Genomic DNA, 22,880 nt, shown 5'->3' on the forward strand with positions numbered 1-22,880 from the left:
TGGGTGTTGCCAGACCCGGCGCTCGCAGAATCCACCTTGCTTAAGGGGGAAACTGCGAAGGCCCACTCATCCGAAGACGGCGGACCTTCACAGCTTCGGGGATTACTGTCGGGGGGATGGACCCCGGGCAGGCAACGGAACCCGGATCCTCTTCAAAAACAACGGGGCTGGCACCACCCCTCAATACCGGCACGCGCTTGGCCGGCTCGCTCGACCCGGCCAAGCCCCGCTAGCCGGCCAGACTAGCCGACCCGGCAAGACACGTCGACTCGGTCTCAACAACTGGCGCAAGACAGCCGAACCCGGCACGGCCAAAGCCTCCTCAACAACCAGCGCCACCCATGGCGTGCTACGCAATCCAGCCGCGGGTCAACTCCTGTCCCATCCAGGCCGTATGATGGGGACGAGACTTCAATCAACGATGACCAAGGCAACAGTGCCCGCCCATGCCTCTGGTCAGCAGGAACGTGGCAACAGTGCCCCTCACCTACCCGCTGACCAGGGCCGGCGTGGCTACAGTGCCCCCGCCCTCACCGCTGACGACAGCAAGCGGCAACCTGACGGAAAGCACTGTACGCGACTCAACTCGGCCACGCCCTGACGATCGACAAGACAGCGCACAGTCCCCCTAGGCTTGCAGGGCCCGCACCTAGGGGAACCCGGCGAACCACAAGCCCTCAGCGGGACCCAGCCCGGGTCCCCGGACACCGACAACACGGACCCACTGACTTATAACATTACCATTGTACCCCCGGGGGGTTGGACTATAAAACCTTCGGGAGCCCATGATCATTCAGGGGGCGAGCAAGAGGACTAGCCACAAAACGGCAACACTGGAGAGAAGGAGCAACCCAAGCCTTGGCCAGCTTCATTCCTCCTCCATACAGCTCCAGGAGCAACATTGTACTATCGATCATCCAACTATACTCGGTAGGACTAGGGGTATTATCTCTCCGGAGAGCCCCGAACCTGGGTATGTCTGGCGTCCCGTGCCCGCTCATGCCAACCTCGCCTCTGGAGCCCACCAGCGCCCTCGAGCCTCCTCCTCTCTTTAGCCATCCCTTGGCATCTGCCGTGCGCCCACCACGACAAATATCCACAACCGAACTGGAGGCTCCTAACACCACCACGAAGCTTCGCCATAGTGAATTGCAGCTCCGAGGTGACCTCAACCGTCTAGGGTGCTCAAACACCCAGGAGTAACAAGATCCGCAAGAGATTAGTGGGGGGAATCAAATTTATCTTGGTTGAAGTGTAGATCGGGGCCCTCTCAACCAAACCCTAGAGAATCAACAAGTTTTGTTGACTAGGGAGTGAGATCGGGCGAAAATGAAGCTTTGAGCAACAATGAAGTTTGGGGGAGGAGGAGGTGAGTCTTCTTTGGGAAGAAGACCCCCATTATATAGTGGGAAAGATTCCAACTGTTACCTTGCTCACAGCCCGCACTAAGCAGTACTACCGCTCAGGAGAGCGGTACTACCGCTCAGGATAGCGGTACTACCGCTCAGGCGGTAGTACACAAAGAGCAGTGCAGTGGCACGAGACCACGAGGCGATAGTGCCGCCAGAGCGGTACTAGCGCTCGCCCGAGCAGTACTGCAGCTGGGGTTGCAGCTCAGAGTACTAAGGAAGTAGGGCAGCACAGACGGGGTGCAGCAGTGCCGCAACAGCGGTACTACCATTTATAAGTGGTAGTGTCGCTCTCTAACTGCCGTTGAGAGCGTGACGGGTCCAGAAGGAATCGGAAGTGGAACAGTAGTGGACGGGCGGTACTACCGCTTGTACTATCGTTCCACTGCCATGCAACCCGACATGAAAGATCGATTCCCCAGAAGCAGTGGTACTACACGCGGCACTAGACTGCGTTACTGTCGCTCACAAGCGGTACTACCACTGTTCTAAGCGGTACTACTGCTTGGGGCCTTCTAGACCTATGCACAGGAAACATAGGAGCAACTCCATCGACGCGGGAAAAGGAATGAGGTGCAAATGAAAAAAGTGTGTGTGTTGATTCCACCCAAACCTTTCCGAAGCAGACCCCCATCTTAATAGTATGGTTCTCCTATGACTCAAATCCACCGAAAAAGAAACGCATGAAAATGACCATCTTCACATTTAAAGCTCCAAGGGGCTCGAATCGTCTTGGGCCATATGATAGATTATCTGAAATGCTCAATGCACAGGATTAGTCCGCAAATGCATTGTCATCAATCACCAAAACCACTAAGGGAGAAATATGACCAGACAACATGTTCTGGACTTGATGGATCGGCAGTTGCGTTCTACCGAGGTGCAGGAGGTTCGTTCATGGGTAGCTCAGCCTTGGTTATTCGTGGAATCCCTTATGCAGCAGTTCTGGAAGCAATTGCTTGCCGAGAGGCCCTGTCGCTAGCCGAGGATTTGCACGTCCACAATTTGCTGCTGCCTCAGATGCAAATCAAGTTATCAAGGAGATACATGAAGGCACAATGAGCAACTATGAGATCATTGTAAGAGAGATCAAGCAGCGTGCAGCCAATTTTAACTACAAATTTACCTTCGAAGGACGAACGACAAATAAAGAAGTAGATAGTTTAGCTAAGTTTTCAAATTCTCTGGATGAGGGGCGCCATGATTGGTTTCAACCCCACGATCCTTATTGTATCCCACTTCAAGTGGTATTTGATCGATAAAACTTAGCTTTTCCCCTATATATATACTAGCAAAAAAGCCATGCGTTGCGACAGAAAAAAATCACACTCCCCTAATACAATAACCATTACTCAAGACTTCAATAAGTTCACATCCTTTATTTCAACACATGGCATCTCATCAGTGCTGCCACTTATCGTCCTTCTCACCCTTGCCTATGGTGGCCTCAATGCTCATACAATCACAAAGCATTTGAATATTCTTAATCAGGCGTCTCTCTCTCGGTATAAGATGAGAAATCTTATTTTTTTCTGTGAGGTTATGGCAAGGCTTACATGCTTGGTTATAGTTGGTTTCTTTCGTCTCCGATCCTGGTTTGATGAAGTGTTCATTTACAATCTAGATTGACATTGGTACGAAAAAGACGAATCATGTGCTATCGATTAAGGTTCCACCCTAAAAAGCATTTTAAAAATGGTTAATAAGTAAACTAACATCATATTCAGACTCTACATATTTTTCTAATCAAATCTCATATATAACATGTTAAATTTAAAGTTAGGGTTTAAGATAAGGATATTTTTAAAAAGCATTTGATATGTACTACGGGTGGATTAACCCAAATATCAGGGGTTTCTTGCAAAAGTAAAAAAATATAATTTAAAACTAGCTTGTGAGTTGATAATCAAAAACATCAGGCGGGTATCTACAAAAACAAGAATTGTGACTTAAAATTGGACTACAGGTTGATTACCAGAAACATCAGGAGTTTCTATAAAATAGCATGACGAACCAAGAATACCTATTCCCTTTATTTATTTATATTTTAAGGGAACCTATTCCCTCTAAAATAGGTATAGGTATATGGATTTTGGGCTATACGGTTAGAAGGAGCACTACCCATTAACCCGAGAACCGTATACTATGGAAATAAAACCGAACCGGGACCCGATGCCCACCCTGAGGCCTATCATAAAGGGGTTGTGTCCTCCTGCCTAGCTAAGGGCATGTTTGGTTACCTGCATGGTTTTTGCCACTTTGCATACTTGTTCCAACTGGGCTTGGCTGAGCATATGCAAACAAGAAACCATCATTTGCATGTTGATTGGTTGCCTGCATTGCATCAAGGCCCAGATGGCTGCAACTTGTTTGGTTGCCTGTGTTTGTGCTTTAGGTGTGAGCAGATGCAAACCACAGCTGTTTGGTTGTGTGCAAGTACTTGATCTGCTCACCCCTTTCAAATGTGGTGGACTTACCACCCATTTGACAGCACACAACACACTATGATCAACATCAGCAGTAAAACAACAATAACAAGCAAAGAACAGGCAGATCATAAGCTACTAGGCATAAGTTTAAAACAGCAGGGCATCACATGCCCCTAATGGACCCGGGGTGTTGTTCCCTGGGCAAAATATACACAAGTTCACAGCAAAAGAGACGATCAGGCTTCATTTCAAACCTACACTACTTCAGTTCAGACTACGAGCATGAGAGATCAGACTTAACAGACGAACTAGAGGGCCTGAGTGATGTCACCGACGCAGTTGTGCTTTGAGCACCAGACCATGTAGATGTTGGAGCTGTTGGTGTTGAGATCTCCACCTTCAGCCCCAGGTTGGAGAGCTTGAAGACTATAAGGTCACCGGGGACGATCTTGTGTCGGCCGCAGAAGTACTCCTAGCCGCGCCCCAGCGCATGTGCCCCATGAACATCTGCACCTGGACCCAAAACTTGCACCACTTGTTGGCGGGGAGGCTGACGACGCGAGGAGGGCCACTGACCAGCCATTGCTTCATCATCGGCCTGAATTTACGCGGCATGATGAGCATGGCGATGTCCTCCTAGTCAGCGATCTGCACATAGAACCTGATAGGTTCTCGAGCACCCTCCTCGTGGCCGATCCTCGGTCTCCTACCAGCGCCCAGTGGTATGCTCATGAACTCCACCCTGCCAGGGAGCACCACCCTCTGCAACCACCGGTTGGTGTGGATGAGGGCCTCCGCCCCTCTGCGCTAGCGACGACCTGCGCATCACCGCCGGCTGTGTCCCACTCTGTCTTCATTATCTTGTCAGGAAGATTGACATCAGTTAGCAACACATATGACATATGATCAAAGCTAAAAAGTAGGACATCATCTATGCTCACTTAACACAGCTTACAATGATAACTACTAAGTACTAACACATGATCAGTGCTACTCTGATCAGTGCTTTTAGTTATCAGTGCTTACAATTATCAGTGCTATCACAGATCAGATGAAGCCACCACTCACATGTCCTACTTGCACCTACTATTTTTGGCATTCAGATATGTCCTACTTACATGCCACATGCACTCACGTACCCTGGCAACAAGAGCAAGCTAACAACAGCAGCAAGAAGAGTAGTCATACCTGTTGTTAGGACCGAGAGTATATTGACCAAAGGGGGTGAATGGGAGATTCAAAATTTCTTTCGGAAGTTTTGAAACTTATCCCAATCACAGCAGTGGAATAGAATATCGAAGGAAATAAACTAAATCAATCTTTCGTATGTCTCCAACGTATCTATAACTTTTTATTGTTCCATGTTGTTATATTATCAATCTTGGATGTTTTATAATCATTTTATAGTCATTTTATATCATTTTTTGGTACTAACCTATTGACATAGTGCCAAGTGCCACTTGCTATTTTTTGCATGTTTTTTACATCGTAGGAGATCAATACCAAACGGAGTCCAAATGCAACGAAACTTTACGGAGATTTTTTATGGACCAGAAGACACCCAATGGGCTAAGGCAGCGCCTGGGGGTGCTCCGAGGGGAGCACAACCCACCAGGGTGCGCCAGGAGGCCCAGGCACGCCCTGGTGGATTGTGCCCACCTCGGGTGCCCCCGGACCGCCTCTTTGCTCTATAAATACCCCAATATTCCAGAAACCCTAGGGGAGTCGACGAAAATCAATTCCAGCCGCTGCAGAGTCCAGAACCACCAGGTCCAATCTAGACACCATCACGGAGGGGTTCACCACTTCCATTGGTGCCTCTCCAATGATGCATGAGTAGTTCTTAGTAGACCTTCGGGTCCGTAGTTAGTGGCTAGATGACTTCCTCTCTCTCGTTTGATTCGCAATACAATGGTCTCTTGGAGATCCATTTGATGTAACTCTTTTTGTGGTCTGTTTGTTGGGACCGGATGAACTTTGAGTTTATGATCAGATCTATCCTTTTATATCCATGAAAGTTATTTGAGTTTCTTTGATATCTTATATGCGTGATTGCTTATAGACTCGTATTTCTTCTCCGATATTTGGGTTTTGTTTGGCCAACTTGATCTATTTATCTTGCAATGGGAAGAGGTGCTTTGTAGTGGGTTCGATCTTACGGTGCTTGATCCCAGTGACAGAAGGGGAACCGACACATATGTATCATTGCTACTAAGGATAAAACAACGGGGTCTATCTCTACATAGATAGATCTTGTCTACATCATGTCATTGTTCTTATTGCATTACTCCGTTTCCCCATTAACTTAATACACTAGATGCATGCTGGATAGCGGTTGATGTGTGGAGTAATAGTAGTAGATGCAGGCAGGAGTCGGTCTACTAATCTTGGACGTGATGCCTATATAATGATCATTGCCTGGATATCATCATGATTATCTGAAGTTCTATCAATTTCCCAATAGTAATTTGTTTACCCACCGTTTGCTATTTTTCTCGAGAGAAGCCATTAGTGAAACTTACGACCCCCGGGTCTCTTTCTCATATTATTTGCCTTTGCAATCTACTATTCTATTTGCCTTTTATTTTCAATTCTATTAAACCAAAAATACAAAAATACCTTGCTACGTTTTATTCTTATTTATTTTATTTGGCATTTGATCTATCAATCTACTACAATTTATTTCACGTCTGTTTGCCTATCTTGGGGCGCCGCTACCCGAAAGGGATTGACAACCCCTTTTACACGTCGGGTTGCGAGTATTTGTTATTTGTGTGTAGGGGATGTTTACGCTGTGTTGATTGGTTCTCCTACTGGTTCGATAACCTTGGTGTCATAACTAAGGGAAATACCTACCGCCACCGTGCTGCATCATCCCTTCCTCTTTGGGGAAATACCGACGTAGCTTCAAGCCGCATCAAAAGGAATTTCTGGCGCCGTTGCCGGGGAGGATCAAGTCAAGATAGTCTCCTGTCAACTCGCCAATTTCTGGCGCCGTTGCCGGGGAGGATCTTCAAGATATACCAGGTTCCTAATCACAAATCTCATCTCCTTGCAATTTACATTATTTTCCATTTGCCTCTCGTTTTCCTCTCCCCCACTTCACAAAAAATTGTCGTTTTTATTCGCCCTCTTTTTTGTTCGCCGTTTTCTTGTCGGATCTGTTTTTGAGTGCAATCTTGTTGCGCAGTCATCATGACTCAAGAGAACACCAAGTTGTGTGATTTATCAAATACCAACAACAATGATTTTATTGGCACTCCGATTACTCCTCCCGCCACTAGTGCAGAGTCTTGTGATATTAATACTGCTTTGCTGAATCTTGTTATGAAATATCAATTTTCCGGTACTCCTAATGAGGATGTCGCGTCCCATCTTAATACCTTCATGGAATTACGCGATATGCAAAAGAAAAAAGATGTGGACAATGATATTGTGAAGATGAAATTGTTCCCGTTTTCTTTGCGTGATTCTACAAAAATTTGGTTTTCTTCTTTGCCTCGCAATAGTATCGGTTCTTGGAATAAGTGCAAATATGATTTTATCACTAAGTATTTTTCACCCGCAAAAATTATTTCCCTTAGAACCTAGATCATGAATTTCAAGCAACTTGAACATGAGCATGTTGCACAATCTTGGGAAAGGGTGAAAATGATGCTAAGGAATTGCCCAACTCATGGGTTAAATCTTTGGATGATCATACAATTTTTTTATGCGGGGTTGAATTTTGTTTCTCGTAATCTATTAGATTCCGCCGCTGGTGGTACTTTTATGGAAATTACTTTGGGTGAAGCCACCAAATTGCTTGATAATATCATTGCAAATTATTCACAATGGAATACCGAAAGAGCTCCTACTAGTAAAAAAGTTATTTCGGTTGAAGAAATTTCTTCTTTGAGTGAAAAGTTGATGCTCTTATGAAATTGGTTGCTAGTAAAAGTGCTCCTATTGATTTCAATGATATGCCTTTGTCTACTTTGATTGAGCAAACTAGTGATGCCGTATATGTGAATTTTATCTCTCGAAATAATTTCAACAACAATGCTTATGGAGGTAATTTTAATCCTAGGCCTTTTCCTAGTAATTCCTCCAATAATTATGGTAATTACTATGGAAATACTTCTTATAATAATAATAATAGGAACACCTCTAATCTTGAGAATAATATTAAAGAAATTATCAACACACAAAAGGTTTTCAACACTACCATAGAAGAAAAGTTGAATAAGATTGATGATTTGTCTAGAAGCGTTGATAGAATTGCTCATGATGTAGAAAATCTCAAGATGAAATTTTTTGTGCCTAAAGTTGATGAATCAATTAAAGCTCTTTATGTTTCTATGGATGAAAGTAAGAAAATAACTGCTATGCTTAGAGCTAAAAGAGAATTTTTAGAAAAAGCGTTTTCTAGTGATTGCTTTCATAAAAATGCTGAAGATCTTAAAATGATTGGTGTTTCTTCTATTGATTCCTTGTTTAGTAAATTAAGATTGATGAAGAAGGGACTGGAGAAGAGTCAACTTTAGTTAGAAGGCGTCCCGATAATTCGGAGGGTGAAAATCTTGTTCAGAAAATTGATGAAAGTGGGTTTGAAGAGGTCAAAACTTTAACTAGTGATGTGCCCACTCTTTTGGATTACAAAGACTTTAATTATGATAGTTGCTCTTTGATTGATTGTATTTCTTTGTTTCAATCCATGATAAATTCACCCCATGCTTATGAACAAAATAAAGCTTTTACTAACATATTGTTGATGCTATGATGAAAGCTTTAGAAGAAAAGTTGGAATTATAAGTTCCAATTCCTAGAAAATTGCATGATGAATGGGAACCTACTATCAAATTCAAGATGAAAAATTATGAGTGTTTTGCTTTGTGTGACTTGGCTGCTAGTGTTTCTAGAATTCCGAAATCTTTATGTGATGTGCTTGGTCTTACTGATATTGAAGAATGCTCTTTAAATTTGCACTTGGCGGATTCTACTATTAAAAAGCATATGGGAATAATTATTGATGTTCTTATTCTCGCAAATAGGAATTATGTGCCCGTAGATTTTATTGTTCTTGATATTGATTGCAATCCATCTTGTCCAATTATTATTGGTAGACCGTTTTTACGCACTATCGGTGCTGTGATTGATATGAAAGAAGGCAATATTAGGTTCCAATTTCCTTTCAGGAAGGGTATGGAACACTTCCCCAGAACAAGAATTAGGCCACCATATGAATCAATCATGAGGGCATCTTATGGATCTCGAAACAAAGATGACAAAACTTAGATCCTTGCTATATGCCTAGCTAAGGGTGTGAAACAATAGCGCTTGTTGGGAGGCAACCCAATGAATAAAATTTATTTTTGCCTTTTGCTTCCTATTCTTGAGTGTTTGCACAATTATGATACTGTTATGATTGTGTTTTTTGTGTTTTAATTAGTGTTTGTGCCAAGTAAAGCCTTTAGGATCTTCTTGGGTGATAGTTGTTTGATCTTGCTGAAAAAATAGAAACTTTTGCGCTCACGAAAACAATTCTCATTTTTTACCAGAGCGTGATAAAATACCAATTATTTTTCAGAAGATTAATATACAAATTGCTCACGTCCTAATTTTTCAGAATTTTTGGAGTTTCAGAAGTATTAGAAATATCCAGATTGCTACAGACTGTTCTGTTTTTGACAGATTTTGTTTTCTTTTTGTTGTGTTCTTGTTTTGATGCCTCTATGGTTTTCTTTGATGAGTTTTTGCCATAGAAAAGTGTGAATACAGTAGATATAATGCAAGAACAAAATATGAATTGGTTTGCTACAGTACTTATAGTAGTGATTTGCTTTCTTATACTAACGGATCTCATGAAGGTTTTGTTCAGTTTTGTGTGATTGAAGTTTTCAAGTTTTGGGTTATCTTACGATGGATGGAGGAATAAGGAGTAAGAAGAGCCTAAGCTTGGGGATGCCCCCGCATCCCAAGCTATTATCCAAAAGAGAGCAAGCAACTAAGCTTGGGGATGCCCCGAGTGGCATCCCCTCTTAACGACCATCGGTATTTTACTCGAAGCTATATTTTTATTCATCACGTACTATGTGTTTGCCTTGGAGGGTCTTGTATGATAAGAGTCTTTTCTTGTTTTATTTTGTGTTTTAAGTCTTGATTCCTTGCTGGACACACCTATTTGAGAGAGCCAAAATTATGTCATGACTTGTTAGAATTGCTCTCTATGCTTCACTTAAATCTTTATGAGCTATGGACTTGCTATAGTGCTTCACTTATATCTTTTTGAGCATGGTGTGCTTTAGTATTTTTCAAGAAATTCTCTCTTGATTCACTTAAATTAATTTGAGAGAAAGAAATATTATGCTCATGATCTTCACTTATATTTGTTTGAGCTTATCAAAAGCAACATATGAAAATTAGTTCCAAAGTGATAGATATACAAGAAGGATATAATAAAAACTTTCATGAAGATCACTAGACAAAATAAACTTGATTCTTAGTAATAGTTTTGAGATATGATGATGTTATGTGAGTCATGTTGATGAGTAATTATGCTTTAGTAAGAATATTCGTGTTAAGGTTTGTGATTCCCTATGCAAGCACGAAAGTCAATAATTATGCAATGAAATTATATCCTACTTGTGGTGTATTATTCAGTGTTAATTATGCTTAATGCCCGCTTATGAGATAATTCGTTTCTTGGTTGGTCGCTTCTCAATCTTTTGCTAGCCTTCATTTTGCACTAAGTATGATCACTACTTGTGCATCCAAAAACCTTTAAACCAGGTTTGCCACATGAGTCCACTATACCTACCTATATGCAGGATTCTTTTGCCGTTCTAAGCAAATTTGTATGTGTCATATCTAATATTCAAAATAAATTTCTCTTTTGTGTGCTCGTACCTCTAACAAGGCGGTGAGGGGTGGCTAATATTTTCCTTGCTAGATGTGTTATTCTCACGATGAGTGTTTATTCACTGGTCATTGCATGAGAGTAAGGCAAAGGTATTAGGGATGCCCAGTCCCGAAATGAAAAATGAATTTACTTTATGTTGTCAAATAATAAATTCCTTGGAAAGTGTTGGTATGGAGGGCAACCATGCATACGGCTAGCCATGTAAAGTGAAAGTATGGTTGAAAAAGGAATAAACCTTAATTTCTATTTGGGAACCGCCTATGATATATCTAGGATGGAAAGTGTTGGAAACTCTAAGTCGTTTTTGTTGGTATGAAAAGTATGCCTGTCAAAATGTTTTTATCTCTCAATTTTCGCTTTGAACTCTGGCACCTCTACAAATCCCTACTTCCCTCCGCAAAGGGCCTTTCTTTTACTTTATGCAATTTTTATTTTTGAATTTGAGTCTCCATTTTCTCTTATAAAGCACCAACTAGGAGGCACTATGATCGTACTTGAGTATTGGGTGTAGTTAATATGCGAGTGTGTTTCATGAATGAATCAATGATTGAGCATAATGGGCCAGGGATAGCTTATTTTAGCGTTGATATTTTGAAAGACATGGCTTGTTGGTATGCTTGAGTATTTAAGTTATCATGTCGAAAATAGACTATTGCTTTGAACATTATAAAAGTCCAAATTTCCATGCTATAAATAAAAGAATATGAGATGACATGTTAGGCACCATTCCACATAAAAAATTCTGTTTTTATCACTTACCTACTCAAGGACGAGCAGGAGTTAAGCTTGGGGATGCTGATATGTCTCCAATGTATCTATAACTTTTGATTGTTCCATGTTGTTATATTATCAATCTTGGATGTTTTATAATCATTTTATATCATTTTTTGATACTAACGTATTGACATAGTGCCAAGTGTCAGTTGCTGCTTTCTGCATGTTTTTACATTGTAGGAAATCAATACCAAACAGAGTCGAAATACAACGAAACTTTATGGAGATTTTTTATGGACCACAAGACACCCAATGGGCCAAGGCAGCGCCTGTGGGGTGCTCCGAGGGGAGCACAACCTACCAGGGCACGCCAGGAGGCCCAGGCGCGCCCTGGTGGGTTGTGCCCACCTCGGGTGCCCCCCGGACCGCCTCTTTTCTCTGTAAATACCTCAATATTTCAGAAACCATAGGGGAGTCGACGAAAATCAATTCCAGCCGCCGCAGAGTCCAGAACCACTAGATCCAATCTAGACACCGTCACGGAGGGGTTCACCACTTCCATTGGTGCCTCTCCGATGATGCGTGAGTAGTTCTTAGTAGACCTTCGAGTCCGTAGTTAGTAGCAAGATGGCTTCCTCTCTCTCGTTTGATTCCCAATACAATGGTCTCTTGGAGATCCATATGATGTAACTCTTTTTGCGATGTCTTTGTTGGGATCAGATGACCTTTGAGTTTATGATCAGATCTATCATTTTATATCCACGAAAGTTTTTTGAGTTTCTTTGAACTCTTATATGCGTGATTGCTTATAGCCTCGTATTTCTTCTCCGATATTTGGGTTTTGTCTGGCGAACTTGATCTATTTATCTTGCAACGGGAAGAGGTGCTTTGTAGTGGGTTCGATCTTACGGTGCTTGATCCCAATGATAGAAGGGGAACCGAGACATATGTACCGTTGCTACAAAGGATAAAACGATGGGGTCTATCTCTACATAGATAGATCTTGTCTACATCATGTCATCGTTCTTATTGCATTACTCCGTTTCCCCATGAACTTAATACACTAGATGCACGCTGGATAGCGGTCGATGTGTGGAGTAATAGTAGTAGATGCAGGCAGGAGTCGGTCTACTAATCTTGAACGTGATGCCTATATAATGATCATTGCCTGGATATCCTCATGATTATTTGAAGTTCTATCAATTGCCCAACAGTAATTTGTTTACCCACCGTTTGCTATTTTTCTCGAGAGAAGCCACTAGTGAATAGATCGCAAAGGCAAATAATATGAGAAAGAGACCCGGGGGCCTTAGGTTTCACTAGTGACTTCTCTCTAGAAAAATAGCAAACGAAGGGTAAACAAATTACTGTTGGGAAATTGATAGAACTTCAAATAATCATGATGATATCCAGGCAATGATCATTATATAGGCATCACGTCCAAGATTAGTGGACCGACTCCTGCCTGCATCTACTACTATTACTCCACACATCGACCACTATCCAGCATGCATCTAGTGTATTAAGTTCATGGAGAAATGAAGTAATGCAATAAGAATGATGACATGATGTAGACAAGATCTATTTGTGTAGAAATAGACCCCATCATTTTATCCTTAGTAGCAACGATACATACGTGTCGGTTCCCCTTCTGTCACTGGGATCAAGCACCATAAGATCGAACCCACTACAAAGCACCTCTTCCCATTGCAAGATAAATAGATCAAGTTGGCCAAACAAAACCCAAATATCGGAGAAGAAATACAAGGCTATAAGCAATCATGCATATAAGAGATCAAAGAAACTCAAATAACTTTCATGGATAAAAAGAGAGATCTGATCATAAATTCATAGTCCATCCGATCCCAACAAACACACACCGCAAAAAGAGTTACATCATATGGATCTCCAAGAGACCATTGTATTGAGAATCAAATGAGAAAGAGGAAGCCATCTAGCTACTAACTACGGACCCGAAGGTCTACAAAGAACTACTCACGCATCATCGGAGAGGCACCAATGGAAGTGGTGAACCCCTCCGTGATGGTGTCTAGATTGGATGTGGTGGTTCTGGACTCTACGGCGGCTGAATTGATTTCCGTCGACTCCCCTAGGGTTTCTGGAATATTGGGGTATTTATAGAGTAAAGAGGCGGTCCGGGGGGCACCTGAGGTGGGCACAACCCACCAGGGCGCGCCTGGGCCTCCAGGCGCGCCCTGGTGGGTTGTGCTCCCCTTAGAGCATCCCCCAGGTGCTTCTTCGGCCCATTGGATGTCTTCTGGTCCAAAAAAATCCACAAAAAGCTTAGCTGCATTTGGACTTCGTTTGGTATTGATTTCCTGTGATGTAAAAAACATGCAAAAAAAAGCAACTGCCACTTGGCATTATGTCAATAGTATAGTACCAAAAAAGATATAAAATGATTATAAAACATCCAAGAATGATAATATAACATCATGGAACAATAAAAAATTATAGATACGTTGGAGACATATCAGCATCCCCAAGCTTAATTCCTGCTCGTCCTCGAGTAGGTAAATGATAATAACAAATTTTTTGATGTGGAATGCTGCCTAACATGTCATATCATACTCTTTTCTTTATAGCATGGACATTTTGACTTTTATATTGTTCAAAGCAATAGTCTAGTTTTGACATGATAACTTAAATACTCAAGCATACCAACAAGCAACCATGTCTTTCAAAATAGCAACACTAAAATAAGCTATTCCTAGCCCATCATGCTCAATCATTGATCCATTCACTTAACACACTCACATATTAACTACACCCAATGCTCAAGTACGATCATAGTGCCCCCTAGTTGGTGCTTTTATAAGAGAAGATGGAGACTCAAATAAAAATAAAAATAAAAATTGCATAAAGTAAAAGAAAGGCCCTTCGTAGAGGGAAGTAGAGATTTGTAGAGGTGCCAGAGCTCAAAGCGAAAATTGAGAGATGAAAAATATTTTGGAAGGCATACTTTTCCCACCAACGAAAACGACTTAGAGTTCCCAACATTTTCCATGCTAGATATATCATAGGCAGTTCCCAAATAGAAATCAAAGTTTATTTCTTTTTCCACCATACTTTCACTTTCCATGGCTAACCGTATCCACGGGCGCCTTCCATACCAACACTTACAAACTACCTTGTTGCACTCCTTTTTAGAGGAAACTGAAGATGATTTTATTGGTAGATTTTGTGGCGGATTAAACCGTGTTATGAAGGAGATACTAATTCATGAAGAGTGTTATCCAATGGACCGTTTTTTTCGTCTTGCTTGCAGAGCTGAACAGGAAATAAAACGACGTGTTGCCCACAAGGAGAACAAGCGCAAGGAGCACATTCCAAGCGATCATACGGTTGTTCCTTCCACTGCTAGGCATACTATGACAAACACATCCATTTGTGTGAGGACTACATCACCTCCACCATGTGACACATCACCTTCAAGAGTGCCTACATCATCTAAGTCGATCGTAATAGGTAATGATAAAGGTACCGATCTTCCACCTCCACATGAGTATGATGCATGCCTTGTCAATTTCAATGCACCATGCAATGAGCTACCCACTACTTTGATCACACCAGTTATTTTAGAGGACTATGTTGATGATTTGACTTTGCCATGTGATCAAACCATTTTGAGTGAACCCATTGAATTAACTATTGATGCAAAAGAATGATGTGAATCAGGGAATAAATCATATTTGGATCAAATATGTTCGAAAATAATTGTGCTAATGTCTAATCGTTTTGATATGACCTCTAATCTTGGTGATGGTTCATCAATGTTGGGGTGGTTTAATGATAAGCATTGTCAATCTTTTGATATGAATAAGAGCTTCACTTATATATGCAAACTGAGTTGCAATATTTTCATGCCTTTGACTTCATGTGATAATATATTGGCTTTATATTTCATGACTTTTGAAGGGTGCTCTTGTATAACCGTGTCACATGTGCCCCAACTGAGATCAGTAAAAATGGATGACATATACATATACAACGTGTACACCTTGTCTCTTTTGTTAGCCACATTCCAGACTAAGCAACACCGAGGACGACTTTGTTTTCAGGAAGGGGAGGATGATGAGGACATGGCTACCATAGTTACACCCATATCCCTGGCAGTTTTACCTCTTGGAACAATTGCTAGAGCTCGCATACGCCAATTAAATTATCAGGTACTTTCGTTTCTTGGTAATGTTTCTAGTGTTCATGAGAATATGATGCTGCCTAACTTAGATACATTTGTGTTGCTTGCAATTGAAGGGCCTAGCACAGATAAGAAGGATGAACATTGGAGCATCGTCAAGCACGAAGATGAAGGTGCGTGCGAAGAGAACAAGAACGGAGGTTCAAGTGGAGATTTCCGGACTTTGAAGCCACCATGATGACATACAAGAAGATGGACGAAATATACAAGATGGCCTTTCATAAATTTCGTCCATAGCTTATTATTGGTGTTGCGCCACCTTATTTTGGGCCAGGCCCTTGTAATCTATTTTTAGAGTCCATATTATGGGGGAAACGACTTAGGAGGTGTTTTAGTCCCACCTTGCCTAGGGTGGACGAAATGCCCTCTCTTTTCCCTATAAATATAGCCCTTAAGGCATCGTTTAGACCGGGGTTTTATTTAGTTAAAAGTTAGCCATCGCTGCAACTTCGTGTACTTCGTTTGTGTCCAACGACCAGATCAAGACCGCTTATGAAACCCCACTTCTATCGACACTTCATCCATATTTGCAATATTCAGATTGCTTAATCATATTCTTGCTTGTTCTTCGATTGCTTGCAGGAACTGAGTTGCAATATTTTCATGCCTTTGACTTCATGTGATAATATATTGGCTTTATATTTCCTGACTTTTGAAGGGTGATCTTGTATAACTGTGTCACATGTGCCCCAACTGAGATCAGTAAAAATGGATGACATATACATATACAACATGTACACCTTGTCTCTTTTGTTAGCCACATTTCAGACTAAGCAACGCCAAGGACGGCTTTGTTTTCAAGAAGGGGAGGATGATGAGGACATGGCTACCACAGTTACACCCATATCCCCTGCTGTTTTACCTCTTGGAACAATTTCTAGAGCTCACATATGCCAATTAAATTATCAGGTACTTCCGTTTCTTGGTAATGTTTCTAGTGTTCATGAGAATATGATGCTGCCTAACTTAGATACATTTGTGTTGCTTGCAATTGAAGGGCCTAGCACGGACAAAAAGGATGAACATTGGAGCATCGTCAAGCACGGAGATGAAGGTGCGTGAGAAGAGAACAAGAACAGAGGTTCAAGTGGAGATTTCCGGACTTTGAAGCCACCATGATGACATACAAGAAGATGGATGAAATATACAAGATGGCCTTTCATAAATTTCGTCCATAGCTTATTATTGGTGTTGCGCCACCTTATTTTGGGCCAGGCCCTTGTAATCTATTTTAGAGTCCATATTGTAGGGGAAACGACTTAGGAGGTGTTTTAGTCCCACCTTGCCTAGGGTGGACGAAATCCCCTCTCTTTTCCCTATAAATATAGCCCTTAAGGCATTGTTTCGACTGGGGTTTTATTTAGTTAAAAGTTATCCATCGCTGCAACTTCGTCTACTTCGTTTGTGTCCAACGATCAGATCAAGACTGCTTATGAAACCCCACTTTTATCAATACTTCATCCATATTTGCAATATTCAGATTGCTTAATCATATTCTTGTTTGTTCTTCGATTGCTTGTAGGAACCGAGTTGCAATATTTTCATGCCTTTGACTTCATGTGATAATATATTGGCTTTATATTTCATGACTTTTGAAGGGTGATCTTGTATAACCGTGTCACATGTGCCCAACTGAGATCAGTAAAAATGGATGACATATACATATACAACATGCACACCTTGTCTCTTTTGTTAGCCACATTTCTGACTAAGCAACGCCGAGGACGGCTTTGTTTTCAAGAAGGGGGGAGGATGATGAGGACATGGCTACCACAGTTACACCCATATCCCCTGCTATTTTACCTCTTGGAACAATTGCTAGAGCTCGCATACGCCAATTAAATTATCAGGTACTTTCGTTTCTTGGTAATGTTTCTGGTGTTCATGAGAATATGATGCTGCCTAACTTAGATACATTTGTGTTGATTGCAATTGAAGGGCCTAGAACAGACAAGAAGGATGAACACTGGAGCATCGTCAAGCACGGAGATGAAGGTGCATGCGAAGAGAACAAGAACGGAGGTTCAAGTGGAGATTTCCGGACTTTGAAGCCACCATGATAACATACAAGAAGATGGACGAAATATACAAGATGGCCTTTCATAAATTTCGTCCATAGCTTATTATTGGTGTTGCGCCACCTTATTTTGGGCCAGGCCCATGTAATCTATTTTTAGAGTCCATATTGTAGGGGAAACGATTTAGGAGGTGTTTTAGTCCCACCTTGCCTAGGGCGTACGAAATCCCCTCTCTTTTCTCTATAAATATAGCCCTTAAGGCATCGTTTAGACTGGGGTTTTTTATTTAGTTAAAAGTTAGCCATCTCTGCAACTTCGTCTACTTCGTTTGTGTCCAACGACCAGACCAAGACCGCTTATGAAACCCCACTTTTATCAATACTTCATCCATATTCACAATATTCAGATTGCTTAATCATATTCTTGCTTGTTCTTCGATTGCTTGCAAGAATAGACCTTCGTGGTCAGGTTGATCATGCTCCGACGTGGTCAATAACCTTTCGGAGTTGGTTTAGCGATTGCTAAGGCGCAACGTCATGCACGTTTGTAGTCGGATCGTCAAAGTCGTCTCCACCAAATCGATAGTTATCATCTCATCAAAAGATCGGGACACCCCACCTCTATCAAGTGGTATCAATTTTCAGGTTGCTCGGTGAGATTTCTCAGTTTTTCGTAGTCAAGATTGCATCTGTTCTTAATTCATACCTATAGTCCAACAGAAAGCCATAAAAAAATCTAGATTAGTTCACCCGTGTCCTAGACAGTCTGAGCCTTTCGCTTTTATCACTTAGTTTTGCATTGTTGAATTTTTAGTTGCATCGTGAGTCGAGTTGCTGGTTTCTAGTGTCTAGTCTTTTAGAGTTTCGAGTTCTAGTCACGTCTGCTTCACGCCGCATACGCCATCATTCGCATCGTTATCATCTTCCGCTGCCACTCATTGTGTTCGACGCCATCACCACCATCCATCCATAATTGTCGTAAGTCGCCAACATCTCAATTTCTTTCACCACCAAAATTCTTGTTGCATCCACCGAGAAAAAAGAAAAAAAATGGAGTTAGTTGTTACTGGAAAGAAAGATCCTGTTGATTGGTTGCATGTGAAATTTTCTTGAAGGGGAGAAAGTATGATGCAAAGAGATAGACAAAAGAAAGGAGCAACCAATGCTGATCTCCATGTTTTGAAAAAAAAAGAGAAACGAAGTGGAGATTAGGAATTGTATTTGGGGCTGGTTGATTCGTTTCTTGTACAATAAAAGATACTTCCTTCATCCCATAATATAAGAATGTTTTTGACACTAGTACATCACAGAGTTGGCTGTGTTTTAGTACTTGGAAAAAAAGCAAAGAAAATCTTTTCTTGTAGGAAGGTTCGTTGGTTGAGAGTTAAAAAATGTGCTGTTATTAGCTGCCACGTTGTGCCTAGTTATTTTTTTCGCAGGAAAAGGAGAGAGGGCACCATCGGTCCTATTAAAAAGGCAAGTCTGGTAAAAAAGCAGATTTGGTTTGGCTTCCAAGGAAAGGTTGACGTGCGGTTGGTTTGTGTTAAGGATTAATTTAATCCTAATAATCAATACTTAAGTCAGTTGTAGTACCGACATTGTAATCCTAACTGCCTTGTAAGTGGGTATAAATTGTTTCGCAACTCCGCCGGCGAGTCCGGTCCGAGGTTGCGGAGCGAGGGCGCGCGTCGTAGACGAAGTAGTCGAAACACGCGAAAGTAAATGACACAGAGAGATGGAGGAGACCAGCTTTATTAATCAATGATCAGGGATTACAATGATAGCTCCTCGTTGCTTTATATATGGACCAGGGGTCAAGGGATAAGTACCCACTTAACAGAAAAGAGGGGAAACGGGAGGGGCCAGCCCGTGCGCTTTGCACGCGGCCGCCGCCACCCCTCCGAGTGGCCCGGTTTCCCAACACTCCCCCTTGGGTAATTATCCATATATCCATGCCTCAAAACTCCGAAAAACCCAGTGGGAAAAAATGTGGAGAAAGAGCACACAGTATACGTTGTTGTATTGCAGGAATTGCCTCATCAAAAACCTCGTGTGAGAAACATCAGGAAAACTCACTCAAGGGAAAAAGAGTACAATCCACTCAACCATCAAGTTGAGTACTCGATCATCAGGATTGAGATTTTAGCGACGAGTTTGTGAAGTTTCTCCCCCTGAACCTTGCATCTCTCTAAGTCTCATCATACCGATTCCACGCACACACCTCTCTAAGGTTGATGCCGGTAATGATTTAGTGAACATATCAGCAAGATTGTCACAGGACTTAGTATGCAAAACTCTCACCTCGTTCAACTGTTGCAGCTCATGTGCATTGAAGAACTTGGGACTAATATGCTTTGTGAGGTTACTCTTCACATAACCCATCTGGACTTGTGCAACACAAGCAGCATTATCTTCATAGATAATGGTAGGGGTTTGTACGGTGTTCAGCCCACATGTCTGCTGAATGTGGCCGACCATCCGCCGAAGCGATACACACTCTTTTGACGCTTTGAATAGTGCCATGATTTTCCGAGTGGTTCGTGGAAGTCGACACAAGTGTTTGCTTGGACGATTTCCAGGAAAACGCAGTTCCACCACAAAGGAAAACATATCCAGTCTGCGATTTGCAATCATGCGGGTCCGACAGGTACCCAGCATCGGCATAGCCTATAATAGATAGGTCTTGATTCCTCTTATAAAATAGACCAAGATCTTTGGTCCCTTGCAGGTAACGGAAGACGTCCTTGACACCTTTCCAATGTCTTTTGGTAGGTTCAGAACTGTACCGAGCAAGCAAACTGACGGCGAACGCAATGTCTGGCCGTGTACAATTTGCGAGGTACATGAGTGCCCCAACTGCACTCGGGTAAGGAACCTCTGGTCCCAGAGTTTCCTCCCCCTCTTCCTTTGGCCTGAACGGGTCCTTGTCTGGCTGTAAAGATCTTCCGACCATCGGGGTCTTAGAAGGATATGCCTTATCAAATCCAAATCTTTCCAACACCTTCTGGGTGTAGGCCGACTGGTGCACTAGAATCCCATCAGGGGAATGTTCAAGTTGCAGACCTAGACAGAACTTGGTTTTACCCAAATCCTTCATCTCGAATTCCGACATCAGGTAGGAACTCGCTTCCTCAATATCCTCAGGTGTACCGATTATGTTTAAATCGTCCACGTACACCGAGATTATACAGAATCCATCTTGGGATCGCCGTATAAAAACACATGGGCAATCTTTATTGCTCGTGTAGCCCTTCTCATGAAGGAAAACACTTAAGCGATTGTACCACATTCTACCAGATTGTCTGAGTCCGTACAGTGCCTTTTGAAGTTGAACACTATATAGACCCCTATTTGCTCTATCATGGTTCGGAACGGGGATACCTTCTGGAACCTTCATGTATATGTTCGAATCCAAGTTACCATATAGGTAAGCAGTGACAACATCCATTAGTTTCATTTTCAAGCCCATGTTTACTGCCATTGAGATCAAGTATCTAAAGGTAACTCCATCCATGACTGGGGAATAAGTCTCCTCAAAATCGACACCTGGTCGTTGAGTGAGCCCTTGAGCAACGAGCCTTGCTTTGTACCGTACTACCTTATTATCCTCATCTCTCTTTCGAACAAAAACCCACCTATGGCCAACAGGGCGAATGTGGGGAGGAGTTCGACAAACTGGTCCGAACACCTTCCTTTTGTTGAGAGATAATAATTCGGCAGTAATTGCCTGCTGCCAATCTTTCCAATCCGACCTTTTCTTGCAATCAGCGAGCGTGTTAGGCTCAGGGTCAAGATCTATGATTGAGGCAATTTTCGTAGCAAAGTTGATGTCGACAATCACCGTTGCTCGGTTCAGGGACTCCCTCGTATAAATATAATTTATGGCCATTTCGTCATGGAGCGCATCTGGCGCAAACACTTGCTCTACCAAATTTCCCATTATGGGAGCAAGGTCCTTTAGATTTCCCGCGCCGATGTGTGCACTCACATCTCCGCTGGGTGTTTCCCCTATGGGAAAGTTTAAGTCCGGAATTTCGTGCACTGAATTTTCTGTACTTGTGCCAGGTCTCGACTGGCTCCCCGTTTCAATTTGGGGTACTTTGGCGACAGGCTGTGATAAATCTCTCTTATCCTTTTTCGTTGGGCGTCCCCGAGTACTTGGGATTTGAGAAGCCGGATTTCTCGTCCTTTTAGGCCTTTGGACGGGAGCGGGCATACCATCATTTTTCTTCGGTATTTCAACCCTTTCCGGTGCATTGCGCGCGTGCACATGCGATTTTGTCACAGTCTTTAAGTCACTAAAGTTGTCGGGCAGTTGATTTGCTAAAGACTGCAAATCTATTATCTTTTGGACTTCTCTCTCAGTCTCAGCAGTGCGCGGGTCATGAGCGTGGATCCCCGTGGCTTGCCACGTGATTTCTCGACTTTTAGCATCAAGGGGTTGATTCTCTCCCCCTAAAGTCGGGAAAAGATCCTCGTCAAAAATGCAATCAGCAAAACGAGCCGTGTGACAGTCACCTGTCATGGGGTCCAGATACCTGATTATGGACACAGTCTCATAACCAACGTATATCCCCGACTTACGGAGCGAGCCCATCGCCGATCGCTGAGGGGGTGGTATTGGTACATATACCTGGCAACCAAACCTACGAAGGTGGGAAATTTTTGGTGCCGACCCTTGCGCAAGTTGAACAGGAGAGTGGATGTTGTAGGCCGACGGTCGAAAGTTGATGAGATTAGCCGCGTGTAACACCGCGTGGCCCCAACATGTAGTTGGTAAATTACAACCCTGAAGGAGCGGTCGGGCAATGAATTTAATTCTTTTAATCAATGCCTCGGCAAGTCCATTTTGTGTATGAACATGTGGTACCGAGTGCTCAACTTTGATTCCCATTGCCATGCAATAATCATCGAACGCCTTTGAAGTAAATTCTCCGGCGTTGTCCATTCGAATAGACTTTATATGATAATCCGGGAAATTATTCCTCATTTGTATGATCTGTGAGATCAATTTTGCAAAAGCATGGTTCCTTGTTGACAGCAGGCAAACATTGGACCATTTAGAGGAAGCATCAATGAGCACCATGAAGTACCGAAACGGCCCCGTGAGGGGCTGAATTGGACCGCATATGTCCCCTTGGATACGTTCCAAGAACGCGGGGATTTCATCCCTCACCTTGAGGGGCGA

Source organism: Aegilops tauschii, chromosome 5 (assembly GCF_002575655.3).
Source record: "Aegilops tauschii subsp. strangulata cultivar AL8/78 chromosome 5, Aet v6.0, whole genome shotgun sequence".
Classification (NCBI taxonomy): Eukaryota; Viridiplantae; Streptophyta; class Magnoliopsida; order Poales; family Poaceae; genus Aegilops; species Aegilops tauschii.